At 39.8% G+C, this 14,510-nt stretch overlaps 1 protein-coding gene across 1 annotated transcript in view; it reads right to left on the minus strand.

Moving 5' to 3' along the window:
• Positions 1–10,277, minus strand: part of kank1a (KN motif and ankyrin repeat domains 1a) — a 96,875-nt gene extending 86,598 nt beyond the window's left edge. The window contains exon 1 of the mRNA XM_034691659.1: positions 10,012–10,277. The gene's annotated coding sequence lies outside the window, so the exon portion shown is untranslated. The remainder of the gene's footprint in view (positions 1–10,011) is intronic.
• Between the last annotated feature and the right edge of the window lie 4,233 nt (positions 10,278–14,510).

Below are 14,510 nucleotides of genomic sequence, written 5' to 3' on the forward strand. Positions count from 1 at the left end.
TGGGATCCCATCTCACACCCTTCCCCCCAACCCCGTCATCACTTACTTTCACTCTCCCTGTCCCATTAAAGTTAATAACCATAGACCTTTCTGGAGTCCCTGAGCTCCATTGTCTCGTAGGTTCCTCTGAGCTGCCGTAGACGTCCTCCAGCTGTGGACGTTCTGGACTCCAGCTGATACGGACGTGCTGGACTCCAGCGGCAACAGCTTCTACTACTCGTCTCATCACTATCACCTCTCTCTCTTACTCCCCTCTATCCCTCTTTCCAGACCCAACTCGGTCGAGGCAGATGGCTGTCTAACATGAGTCTGGTTCTGTCTGAGGTTTCTGCCTGTTAAAAGGAAGTTTTTCCTCACCACTGTAACTAGCTAAATACTGCGATGTGCAATGCTCATGGTGGATTAAGGTGGGGTCAGACTGAGTCTTACCCTGTCTTGGTGTTGGGTCTCTGTTCATAATTTAACAGAGTGGTCCAGACCTCCTGTGTTTGTAAAAGCGTCTTGAGATAACATTTGTTGGGATTTGGCGCTATACAAATAAAGATTGATTGATTGAATTTTCAAATGTTTAAAGTCTCTAATCCCAACTGATGGCCTCAAATATAAAGAGCACATGATGACCGAGCGTAGAAATGAGTGAAAGAAAGGGATTAACATACCAGGAAACAAAACATCTTTGTGAAACACACTTCAAGGTTTAGCTGGAGTTAATCCAAGCTCCACTGAGAAATACCTTCACTCAATCATTCCCCGCCACAACTTTCCTCAGAACACAAACCTCACACAAGCTGCAGCACGAAGGTATGAATCACCCCACAATTATCGATACAATTATCACTCGGCTTACAACGAAACCCTATCCAGGCAACAAAAACAGAACATGTGAAGCAACCATCTCAAGAGGACAACCTGTGATCTTCACAGTGACAGTTTGTGACGCGTTTAGGGCCGACAATTAACTCAGTTCATGACCCCGGCAGATGCCACTGACGGGGGCTTCAGCTCCACAAGAGGTTATCAAGTCTATCATCAAGGAGACAAAGCTTCCTCTCATCGAGCTATTTCTGGACACAAAGGAGCAGCAGAGCTTTTTCATTATGGGCAGAGTGAGAGTAGGGCTATTGAGTTACACTGCTTCACACCTAGAATAACTTTAAGGGTCCTTTTTAATTAGTTGGACTAATATCAGCTAGGGCTGGAAATCACAGGGTAACCCTTTGACCCACAACAACGCTAATATCATGACACAGCAATTCTGCCATCATTGAAAGATTGCAAACTATGACACATCACCAGATGTTATAACAAGCGCCTGTATACTGTGCAGTGTTCATACAGGAGCTGTGTATCATGAAGGATATTACAAGCAAGACAAAAGCAAATCCCTAAAAGTAGGGCTGGGCGATAATCTAAAAATGATAATTATCAGGATATAATTCTTCTCATTGGAAATTTAATAAATGAGCTATTTACCTGTTTACTCATTAGAAGTACATGAATACAATTATTTCATTTAATGTTATCTTTTAAATCAATTTTATTTTTATGTGTGTATGTGTGTGCGTATGTATGCATATACAATATATATATTTATTATTTCAATTTATGTATGTATATATTATTATTAATATTAATTTATTTTGTTGTATGTGTATATGCGTTCATATGACTATGTTTAAAACATGAAAAGAAGTTTGAAATAATGGACCTGTACTGTAAAGTTGGTGTTTTGCCAATAAGAATCAAATCTTGAAAAAAAAAAAAAAAGAAATTTAATAAATATTCGCTAAAAATCAATATATATTTAAACCTGTTACTACACCCCCCCAGCCGCTGGGAAGGGGGGGGGGGGGGGGGTACTTCCGGAGCCAGCCTCAAGCGGATCCTCGATGAACTGCAGCTTTTAACACTTCCGCATTGACTCATATTTTTAGACCGGAGGTTGCCGCTTGGTTGCCACCCAACATTAGACAGAAGAAGAAGACAACATTGAGCAGCCAATCATGTCGCAGGGTAAGAGGTAGGCGGGGCTTAAAGACGTTTGGAGCCGAATGTAAACACAACTGAAACGAGGGACAACGACACTGAAGACAAACCTACCAGCTCAAAGCAGAGTCGTTAGATTAACACTGTCGACTCTGCTTTAACTCTTAACTTCATACACTTCATTAAATATACTTTCAGGATGTAGGTGAAGGAAGAGCATGAAGACAACTTCTGTTGTGCATTTCTGACACGTTTAATATCCACAGCGACCGTAGGACAACTGAACACTGAATAACCGTGATGCATTCACTGAACAGTCAGAAACAACATCACTCTGCACTATCACTTCTCTCTCTTACTCCCCTCTATCTGTCTTTCCAGACCAAACTCGGTCGAGGCATGATGGCTGTCTAACATGAGTCTGGTTCTGCCTGAGGTTTCTGCCTGTTAAAAGGAAGTTTTTCCTCACCACTGTAACTAGCTAAATAATGCGATGTGCAATGCTCATGATGGATTAAGGTGGGGTCAGACTGAGTCTTACCCTGTCTTGAAGTTGGGTCTCTGTTCATAATTTAACATAGAGTGGTCTAGACCTCCTATGTTTGTAAAAGCGTCTTGAGATAACGTTTGTTCTGATTTGGCGCTATACAAATAAAGATTGATTGATTGATAACCATTAGTAATCTTAAAGGGGAGTGCACAACTCAAAACAATACTCTACTAAACTGATACAAAGTATAGAATTTGATTAATCTCATTTGCATAATTTGATTTAATTTTACAACAAAGCTCAACCTGAGAAAAATAAGAATCTACAAACTAAAACTCTACAGAAATCTCATCTTACACAAAAGATCTGTTTCCTGTTAGCACCGTCAGAAATAATGGATTCAAGAAGTTCATCAGAAAACTAAATCCAGATACAAGATGTCTTCAACTTTCACTTCAACTCTTCAACTCAGGAGCCAAAATCTGCCTTTAAATGTAAATAAAATAATGATTTCATATTTATAAATCGTTAACATCTTATTCCATATCGCCCAGCTCTACATAAAAGTATATTTTTAATAAGGGTAAAGGAGGTGTTTGTTTAAAGTTGGCATACAGCATCTTTTAAATCCAACATTATAGTTTCTTTTTATTACAATGACTAAACATGTTTTGACATAGGACCAAAAACCCTTACAGATTCGTATGAGTAACAATGAAGCACTCACATTAATAATCTTTACACCCTCAGTCCCAGTCTACACAGAGGCTTTCCAATCCATCTGAGGCCATCTCAGACTCTGTTAAGCCCCTAAATCCAGTAAGTACTAATTTAAAAAGATTTTCAAGAAGTCCTGCCAGACCTTTGATCACTCCAATAATGACTTCCACACAAGTTTACAAACAATGTGTGGCTGACCGGGCGGCTGCTAGACTCTTAATGTTGTTGTTTTTATTAAATTCAGAAAGTTCTTTATATGAATGTGTGCTGGTCTTGTTTGTTTTTCTTGTCTTTCAGTTCTTGTAGGGTTATTCTTACAGGTTTTGCACATGATATCTTTTGGATAATGCACTTTTTCACGGTTCTCAGTGAGGCTTGGTTTTTGCAGGGGAGACCTAATTGTTTAGTTTAAGTGGATCTACCACTTAAAGTAGGTTTGATCTGGTAATAACAGGGCAGACCCTGGAGCTCATGTAGGTCTTCATCCCACACTCTGAGGCATGAACAGCTGTAACAACTCCCTTCACCTCCACAGTCAAACCCAGAAGCCACTTTGAGTGGTTTATTTGACCTACATCTTGTATCAGAGTTCTGAGGGGAACTAAAACTTATCTTTTAAGCTAAAGCAGCAAAAAAATGTTATATTTTAAGCACCAAAACCTGCAAGAGAAGCATAAACGGGAAAGAAGCACGCACAGATGTTTAACCAAAGCCTAAATTACAACTCTGTTTCCCTCTGCTTAAAATTACAGAGAAACGCCGCTGAAGGACTACACCAAAACTGTTCATCTGGGCCAGATTTGACATGAAACCCGCTCAGACAGGGAAGCGGAGTGGAAGTCATTTTCACTGAACAAACAGTGGAGGGATGGGAGTCATAATCACAAGGAGGTGGAGGTCGGGGGTGACACTTCCGAGCAGAGGAGCCCCGGCTTTGATCATGTGGACAGAGGGGTCGTCTCACCAAGGTGTTAATTGAGAGACCCTTGCCATATGTCCACAGCATGACCGAGTCTGACGACGTGGGGACCCGGAGCGCTCAGCTAAGCCTGATGTACCAACCAACGCCAGGCTGTGCTCCCACCAGATCCTGCTTATGTGTTAGAGGGAGGCTCTGCGTGCTGCTGGAGGACACGCACGATGTACAGATTTAAAATTAAGCTTGTTACAGAATGAGCTGTGAGCGTCAGTGTGATAAACAAAAGGCTCATGAGCTGCCAGTGTGCTACATATTTGCAGATATCTTAAAATAAATACTTTGTTAAGAGGCGGTAAAGACAGATTTTGCCTTCTATGTATAAAAACATCAAGTTGAGAATGCTTCATGTAAACAGATTTGAATGCCTCAAAGCCTACTGAAAGCCCAAATCCAGAACACCCAATTCTTGTGAAAATCAATCTCTTTAACAGGCAGAAACCTTGGGCAGGACCAGACTCATAGCAGACAGCCATCTGCCATGGCTGGTTGGTCCTATCTGACCAGGATCATCAAAAGTCAGCTTAGACCTTACTTTTTGTCTTACAACAGAGATTGGATTTGACAACAGAAACATTGGGGGAGGTATTCACTGGCAGAAACCTAGGGGCGGCACCAGACTCATTTGTAGACAGTCTTCTACCACAGCTAGATGGCACTACCTAATGCCACACAGTAGATATAGACCTGACATGTTATTATACTATTTAATAGATCAAAGATGTATCCACCAATAGAGGACTTAGGAATAGAGGCAGAGAAAAACTTTTTTTTAACAGGCAGAAACCTTGGGCAGAACCAGACTCATAGCAGACAGCCATCTGCCATGGCTGGTAGGTCCTAGCTGACCATACTCATCAAAAAACAGCTTGGAACTTACTTTGGTTTTACAACAGAGATCAGCAACAGAACATTAAAATCTTTGGCAGATACCTAGGGGCAGAACCAGACTAAATTGTAGACAGCCATCTGCCATGCCTGGTTGGTCCTATCTGACCATGATCATCAAAAGTCAGCTTAGGCCTTACTTTTTGTTTTACAACAGAGATCGGCAACAAAACATTAGGGGGGAAAAAAATCACTGGCAGAAACCTAGGGGCAGAACCAGACTAATTTGTAGACAGTCTTCTACCTCAGCAAGATTGCATTACCTAATGCCACCAAGCAGATCTAGACCTGACATTTTGTTATAATATTCAATAGATCAAACACGTATCCACCAATAGAGGACTTGGGAATAGAGGTAGAGAAAAGCTTCTTTTTTTAACAGGCAGAACCCTTGGGCAGAACCAGACTCATAGCAGACAGCCATCTGCCATGTCTAGTTGGTCCTAGCTGACCATACTCATCAAGAGTCTCCTTACACCTTACTTTTTGTTTTACCATAGAGATTGGATTTGGCAACAGAAACAATGGGGGGGAGGGGGGGTATTCACTGGCAGAAACCTAGGGGCAGCACCAGACTCATTTGTAGACAGTCTTCTACCACCGCTAGATGGCACTACCTAATGCCACAGAGCAGATATAGACCTGACTTGTTGTTATACTATTTAATAGATCAAACATAGAGGGCTTGGGAATAGAGGTAGAGAAAAACTTATTTTTTTAACAGGCAGAACCCTTGGGCAGAACCAGACTCACAGCAGACAGTCCTCTGCCATGTCTGGTTGGTCCTAGCTGACCATACTCATCAAAAATCAGCTTACACCTTACTTTTTGTTTTACAACAGAGATTGGATTTTGCAGCAGAAACATTGGGGGGGGGGAAATATTCACTGCCAGAAAGAGACTCATATGTAGCCAGCCATCTGCCATGGTGGCATAGCCCTAGTTAACTATACAGAGCAGGTCTAGACCCTAATTCTTAATCATCACTGTTTAGATAGGTCAAACCTTTATCCAACAAGAGTCGACTTGGGAATAGAGGCAGAGAAAAACTTCAGGCAGAAACATTCAGTAAGACCGGGCTCATTCATAGACAGCCATCTGTTGCGGCTGGTTGGCCCTAACTGACAATCTGTTTAGCATTCCTTTCATATTTGTGTAGGACAAATCAGAGCATCTCAGCTAGCGTTGCATGTCGTGCTCACTGTATGCATGGATGACTAAGCATTTTCTAAGTCAACCCTTGCAGTCATCAAGCTTTTGAACTAACTTTTCAAATAGTTACGAATGCTTATTGTTGCTTTGGATGCTCAGTTGGATTCTCACATTTCAACTCTTCTTTTCTTTTTCTGCTAAAATCAAAGGTTCCTAAATTTTAAAAAACAATTTGAAAGCCAAGAATGAGAAAAGATCTGTCACACGTATACTTATTGAAATCACTTAGTCTGCAAAATGTAGCTAAACCTTATTGTTTTTAAGTTGCCAATCCAAGCCTGACAGATGAACAGGCAGACAACACCTCAAAGACATAATGTCCCGTATGCTGTGTATTGTACATTGTGGCAGAACATAAACAGGACCAAGCTGCTGGTTTCAGTTTCCAAAACACAGCCTGTTGGCTCAACTTCCAAGGACGAGAAGAGAGACACTCCAACTCTATGGTATTCCTTATTTTTGACCATTGGGTATTTTTGCCCTTTAGCTTGTGCTGCCTTTGAAATTGATGTTTTTCTTAAGGGTTGTTTTGAATACCTTGCCCACATGTAACAATAAGTATGTTTACATGTTTAGTTCAGTTATGTGTAAAGAATTAGGCTCTGTTTGGACTTAACTACATGGCTTAAATCAGTGGATTACATTTTAAACACATGATGTAGGACTGAGCTTAAAGTTACACACACGTTTGGTATGTTTAATGACTTCTATAAGTTTTTAAATGTGCAAACCACCACACAAGTCTTGGCATCTATATCTTACAGCCTTTTAAATCAGTGTTACATCAGACTTCCATCAGATTCGTGTCCGGTCCGTCTCTGTGTTCTCTTGTCCGTCAACACCCACCGGTTGTGTTTTCAGAACGGAGCACGGAGCAGGACCGCCAGGCAGCTGGAGTCATGTGGCCGAGGTTTTCCTGTGGTATTTACTGAATCAACAATAATCCGACTTCTCTCCTCATCCATGTTGTCTTTCTGGTCCTCTGAAAACCTCTGACCTGTTGACTCCAGGCCTGGCTCCGCTCATCATGACGGCTTGTTGTTGTAGTTAAGTGAAATACAATCTACAGAGTTTTATTTAAAATTAACTGGATGTTTTCATTTGGTTTTGGTGAAACCTGACTTCCTGTCCCGCTCCATCTACTCTGTTGAGATTGATGCGTCGTGCTCCTGCATCCGGCAAATATAGAAGTCTTGCGTGTCTGATCTGGACGGCTCCGACCTGCCGGATCAGATACGCTGCTGGAACGCAACGGAGTGGATCCAGTGGAAGTTAACACATTGACTAGAATAGAATCCTATCAGATCTGGTGCTGTGACGGATCGGATTGAATTTAAATATTTCCTGGAACAATTATCTGGAATAAAATCTGGTTTACCACTGGAAGAGATGAAGAAAAAAAACATGACAGGATTTCTAACAAAATATGTTTTCCTTAAAGTGACAGCACAAATGATCCCATGGTTGGTTCTTTCAAGTCTGGAGGAATGCTTTGTAAGGTCTCCCGGATGAAAGCACTGTTTATAATCTCTATTCTTGTTATACCCAAGTGTAGAAAAATGGATTCAAGGATGTGCCAAAAGTGCCACACTGGAAGCCAAAGAATTTCATTAAACCTTGGTCCTGGAGCTCATATTCTTCCTCTTGACATATCGACTCTTTTAATGCTTTATCTTTTAAAGAAAAGTAGAAAAGTAGAAAAGCTTCTGAGCCCAGCCGGCGATAAAGAGCCCTCTATTTGATCCAGATACAAAAGAAGACCACCATCCAGGTCTATGACCCCTTAGCTCCTGACTGCGAGCTTATGCAGGGCTTTCACCTGCCTGAATCAGCTGCAAAAACTACAAAAAATAGGTTGTGGCGTGCAAAATCAGGAGGAGGGGAAGGAGAAGTTCTGTAGATTTTACATGCTTTTATCTCATCACGCCTGGACTATTGTAACAGTCTTTTTAGCAGCCCGCACAACAAATCCCTTGATCGTCTCCAGACTGTACAGAACTCAGCTGCCAGGGTTTTAACCAGAACCAGAAAATTCACACTCTGGAACCTTCTGCCCGAGGAGATCAGGTCTGCTGAGTCAGTGAGCTCTTTTAAATCCCTTCTCAAAACATACTCTTATCGCAGAGCCTTCCCAGATTTTATCTGAATTTTATTTGACTTTATTTTATTTTAACCATCATAAGAAACACATTTTAAAATAATTTTATTCCTTTAGAGTTATTTTAAGGGAATTGTATGTCTTTTAAAATATGTTTTATTTCTTTATCTTGACTTATGTTTTTATGATCTGCCTGTTTTATTTTACTGCCCATGCAAAGCACTTTGTAACCTGGTTTTCAAAGGTGCTCTACAAGTAAAATTAGTATTATTATTATATTAGAGTGAGTTTGAGACTGAATGCTACATTTTATAGTTGATTATAGACCTTTTCAATAGCCGTGAAGACACTTTTGTTGAGAGTTAAGCATGGAAAAAGACAGAAGCTGCTCTTTCAGGTAGTTGAGTAAGGTGTTTTTGACTGTGGTGGAAAGTGGTTGAAGCTGTTTAATCCATGGCAAAGATGAGTCAACTTAGGTCATGCTGTTTACTAGATGTCTCAGAGGGTTCCCACTCTTTTCCAGACATCATTTTCCAGGACATTTCCAGGGCATTTTCAGTAATGATCAAGCTGGTATGACAGTCTAAATTTAGTTCCTAAATAGTCTAATATGTTCCTCTCAGTGGAAGTCTACATTGAAGACATGCAGTCTATGGCTATCAATAAAATCATCTCTTACATACTTAAAAAATTATGGCAAATTGATTATAGAATAATGCAACCACAGATGTACAGCACTTCACTTTATTAGTGCAACCAAGTAACAATGATGGGCAACTCTCATCTCAGCTGTCTCTTTTCTCAAAAATTATAAAATTAGCTAAGTAAAAAACAAAATAGAAAGGAATCTGGAAGCTGCCTTACTGAAATAAAGAATAAAAATAATCAGAGGATCAGTGCATAAATTGACCTAAATAGATCTGAATGACAAAAATGGCCACAAATGTTGAATGGGGATGTGTTTTTTTTAACCAACACAGTCATGTTGGAATAATTTTCCAGGACAATCTGGGATTTTCCAGGACATTTTACTTTTTCTCCCATTTTCCAGGTGTTTTCCAGGTTTTCCAGTTTTTCCAGGAAGTGTAGGAACCCTGTCTCAGTATTTTCAAATTTCCAGGCAACATCATTTACACAGAAAGAAGCCACCCATGCATGCTCACAAGTTAAATCTTGATGAATTAACATGCTTCCTTCGCCATTTCCCTGCACTGGGAGATCAAAGTTCAGCCCATAGACTACCACTGCACCATGTGAGACACTTCCACCTCTTTCTTCCAATGCCACCTGTCCGGCGTGAACAAGCTTTATTAGGTCGGGGGGTGATGAAAAAAAACAAACCTAGCAGATTACTACAACCTAAGAAGATCCAAGAAAACACCATATGACTTTAAACATAATCCTACTTAACCAGCAGCGCTTCATGGGATTGTCTGGTCTGCGTCTCTGCAGCACCACCTGACCTAGAACACGCTTCAGATGCGCATTTGCACTCAAAAGGCGTGTGCAACCAACAGCTCGTGCATGCAAACAAATACACACATACATCTTTAAAGACTTGAAAACTTCAAACAGAGTTACAATATCACATCCTTTGCATTTGCAACAAAGTTTCAAGACAGGGTAAAGCGTTGAACTTACCAGACTCGAGTGTCTCCAAAGCTGTTTTTGTACTTGAATGCAACTTCTCCCCTCGGTTATATCAATCAGTTATCTCTGGTGTGGAAGTCTGAAAGGTTAAATGGTCCGGATAAGGTGGAAATTCAACTCAAAACTCTACTTTCGCCCCGCAGCACACACACGACACGTCCCGTCTGAAACACCAGCAGCCTCTTTGTACTTGTCCGCCTCAGCAGCACGTCGTTAAACCCGCGGGCATGCGCAGTAGGTGCCCAAATGAGCCCTCAGTGCTCATATGAAGGTCAGGCGGTGGCTGCAGGTGTAGTGAGCTTACCTGCTGAAAGGTCGACCTACTTTCCAGCTACAGGGGGGGCAGGACTGCTAGTTTATGGACTTTGTAGTCTTCAGGATGAAGAGTTTGAGTTGTTCTGCTTCAGAAGAGACTTAATGTGAGCTTAAAAACGAGTAGGCTGCATGATAGTTAATCCAAGTGAGCTACTCTTTAGACTTAGTGAGAATAACACCAACAGTTAAAGGTGCAGTTGGTAGGAATGGGCAAGGCAAAGCAAGGCAAGTTTATTTATAAAGCACCATTCATACATAGAGCAATTCAAAGCACTTTATAGATTTAAAAAACAAAAACCAGAACAGTAACAATCAACAGAAACATACAGCAAACACTTCAAACATTAACATTTTATATGCAGCCTTTTATGTTGGATCTACTCTCTCTCTCTCTCTCTCTCTCTCTCTCTCTCTCTCTCTCTCTCTCTCTCTCTCTCTCTCTCTCTCTCTCTCTCTCTCTCTCTCTCTCTCTCTCTCCTCTATCACTCTCTCCAACCCGGTCTCAGCAGATGTGTGTCTAACATGAGTCTGGTCCTGCTGGAGGTTTCTGCCTGTTAAAGGAAGTTTGTCCTTGCCACTGTAACTTGCTAAATGCTGCAAAGTGCTCTGCTCATGGTGGATTAAGATGAGATCAGACTGAGTCCTGTCTGTAAGATGGGACTGGATCCTATCCTGTCTTGATGTTGGGTCTTTGTTAATAATAGAACAGACTATGGTCCAGAGTCAGACCCGTTAACAGATAATGTTTGCTGTGACTTGTAATATATAAATAAAGATTGACTGATTTTTCCATTGCAAAATATCGGAAAGTACTAATTCAACAAAACAGACAATATCGTGAAAATCTCTCTCTCTCTCTCTCTCTCTCTCTCTCTCTCTCTCTCTCTCTCTCTCTCTCTCTATATATATATATATATATATATATATATACTTATGTAACTAAACGTACATAGTAAATAGTGTTGGGTCTAATTATCTATTTAAATTAGGAGGGATTATTATAAATAATCAACCCCCTTCGCTGCTCTGAAGTCCATAACCTGCAGAGTCTCACTGTCCCGCCGGACATAGAATCACAACTGGTCTTGTCTTAACCAAAATGAACCAGAACTTCTTCCCAAGGATTAAGACTCACACATTGAATCTTTTCTGTGTCGAGTCGCAGCCCGAAGCTGGCTCAGACCTCTTGGCTCCCCCCTCACAGGGTGCCCGTATGCCCAACATTTAATTGTAGATCCAATATCAGGTTCATTCCATAACTCCAAAACTTTGTCAGAAAATACCCAATTTAAAATATGACATTAAACAAACATAAGCATGAAAACATTAAATATTTTAAAATAAAAGATCGAGAAAGAAAGAAAGTAAAATTAAGTTTGTTAGGAGAAATTTAAAAAAGTTGGTAGTTACAGAAATAAAAACTAAGGTTTAAAAATGGGTTTGCATCCATTATTGAGCAGTGTAAGCAGCATGAAAGAGGAATGTTTTTATGATGTGAAACAGTGCTCATACCTCATACATCTGCACATGACTGTATACCAACTATACTTTTTCATCTTCTGGATTAACATTAAATAGCTCTATAAGAAAATACATTCTGCAAAAATGTTCAAAGAGAGAGTTTACAGACAATACATTTAAAAGTACTGTCAAAGTTCTCTGAAAGATTTTTGGTTGCTTGCAAATAAATGCTCTAAAACATCAGCAATGTTTTTAAGGCAAGGCAAGGCAGCTTTATTTGTATAGCGCATTTCATACACGAGGGCAACTCAATGTGCTTTACATTAAAACATTAAAAGCATTGGAGACATTCAGACAAGCATAAAAGAACACAATGAAAATGACAAATATGATAGAACAGAAAAGAAAAGGAAAATTAGAAATATATTAAAAATTACATTAAAATTTTAATTTAAAGTGAGTTAAAATGAGCTAAGATAGGAAGGCAGAGGCAAATAAAAAAGTCTTAATCTTTGATTTAAAAGAGGTGAGAGTTGGAGCAGACCTGCAGCTTTCAGGGAGTGTGTTCCAGATATGTGGTGCATAATGACTAAACGCGGCTTCACCATGTTTCGTTCTGACTCTAGGGACTGAAAGCAGACCAGTACCTGATGACCTCAGAGATCGAGGTGGTTCATAAAGTAGCAGCAGATCAGCAATGTATTTTGGGCCTCAACCATTCAGTGCTTTATAAACCATCAGCAGGATTTTAAAGTCTATTCTCTGACCGACAGGAAGCCAGTGTAGGGATCTAAGAACTGGAGTGATGTGGTCTACTTTTTTGGTCCTTGTTAGGACTCGAGCAGCAGCATTCTGTATGAGCTGCAGCCATCTGATGGACTTTTTAGGGAGTCCTGTAAAGACCCTGTTACAGTAGTCTAGTCTGCTAAAGATAAATGCATGGATGAGTTTTTCTGCATCCTGCTGAGACATAAGTCCTTTAATCCTTGATATATTCTTAAGGTGATAGTAGGCGGACTTTGTAATGTGGCTGCTGAAGTGGCTGCTGAAATTAAGGTCTGAGTCTAAGACTACACCAAGGTTTCTGGCTTGGTTTGAACATTTCATCTGTGCAGATTGGAGCTGAGCAGTAACCTTTAACCTTTCTTCCTCCAAAAACAATCATTTCAGTTTTTTCTTTGTTTAACTGAAGAAAGTTCTGGCTCGTCCAATCATTGATTTTAAGTCCTTATTTTGAAGAAGTACATGAAGTGTACTAATTACAGTTAGCTTTTTAGAGCTGAAGGGTGATGGATCTTTATTGCTGATTACATAAATGCAAAGTTATCCAAGAGGCTGTGAGGTAGATTTATTATAATTCATTGCTACCAAAAACAAACTTCAGTACAGTGTTTGGAACAGTGCTCGTCTCAAATAGGTTCGACTGGGTAAGGTCGCCATCTTGTGGCAATCTGTCAACACAGCAAAAACAATTAAAACTGTCAGATGAAATGCAACACCTCAGTGAGAAGTTAAGCATGTTAGTAAAGGTTGTGACTAAACAAATCTGCTTTGGAACAATTTGAAGGCATAATATTTCTGCCTTTATCACTTTAGTATTTCTATTTCTATAACTGACCTAGCCATACGTCCTTACAAGCCTTCGTTATTCACCTTTTCTTTGATTTAACAACATAAATATTCTCAAACTCAGGTGAATAATACACATTATCTTTATTGTATTATACAGGATTAAGTTTAAGCTTTACTGATATCTTTTTACCCAGATTAGAGAATTATGAAGCTGTTTTTACTTGAGTTCTGAGTAGCCGTCTTCCAGTTTGACAAGAAAAATACAACTATTGAGAATATTTAGAAGCCAAAAAGCTTGCTATGATTAGGTAATGTTGTGTTAATGTGGCAAACTGGAAACCTTGAACAATTGAATACATCTAAACCAACTTATTAAAAGAAAGCAAGACGTTATAATACAGTGGGTTTATCTTACCCTTATGGGAACACATACTTTAATGTAACTAGACTGAAAGACTGATGTTGTGTTACTGTTAAAAGTTAAGGGCTTGTTCTATAGGCTTTAACGAATAAACCATGGTTGATAGGTTGTGTTTAGCCTCCATACAATATTAAGGTTTGTTTTTAAATTGATGAATGAGTAAAAAGACGGGCCAAATGGAAAGATGGATGAACACACAGTTATATGACAGATTAAATTACCTTAAAGCTCCTGTGAGGAAGTTTTAGCTGGTTTTAAAACTGACTGAAAATACTATTTTTATATCTCTTTCTGACCTACAAAAGCCAACAAGACTATCAGCATAAAGACTGTCCATATAGTTATGTTTTAAGAATGAAATTATTATAGGGGGAAGGTGTCAGAGGATGCAATCTACTCCAAACTTGCATTTTCCACACTGAAGATTCACAGTAAGTCATACACTACAGTTAAAAGAAAGAAGGCTGGATGAGATTTTCCATCAGAGAACAAAGCTTAAATTTATACAGGACAAGATCAGCAAGGATAGATGAAGTACCATATTTGTCCACAGGGGGCGCCAAAATCAATACAAACCAAGAATTCCTCACAGGAGCTTTAAGTAAAGTAATTGTTTGAACATGGTAAGCCCTTTTGGCCCCACAAGATTTTGGTGTCAGTTCATCCCACAGGTGTTCAGTGAGGTTCAGGTGAGTCCTCAATGTGAAGGCCAGTCAAGGTC

The sequence above is a fragment of the Notolabrus celidotus genome, chromosome 9 (assembly GCF_009762535.1).
Source record: "Notolabrus celidotus isolate fNotCel1 chromosome 9, fNotCel1.pri, whole genome shotgun sequence".
Taxonomy (NCBI): domain Eukaryota; kingdom Metazoa; phylum Chordata; class Actinopteri; order Labriformes; family Labridae; genus Notolabrus; species Notolabrus celidotus.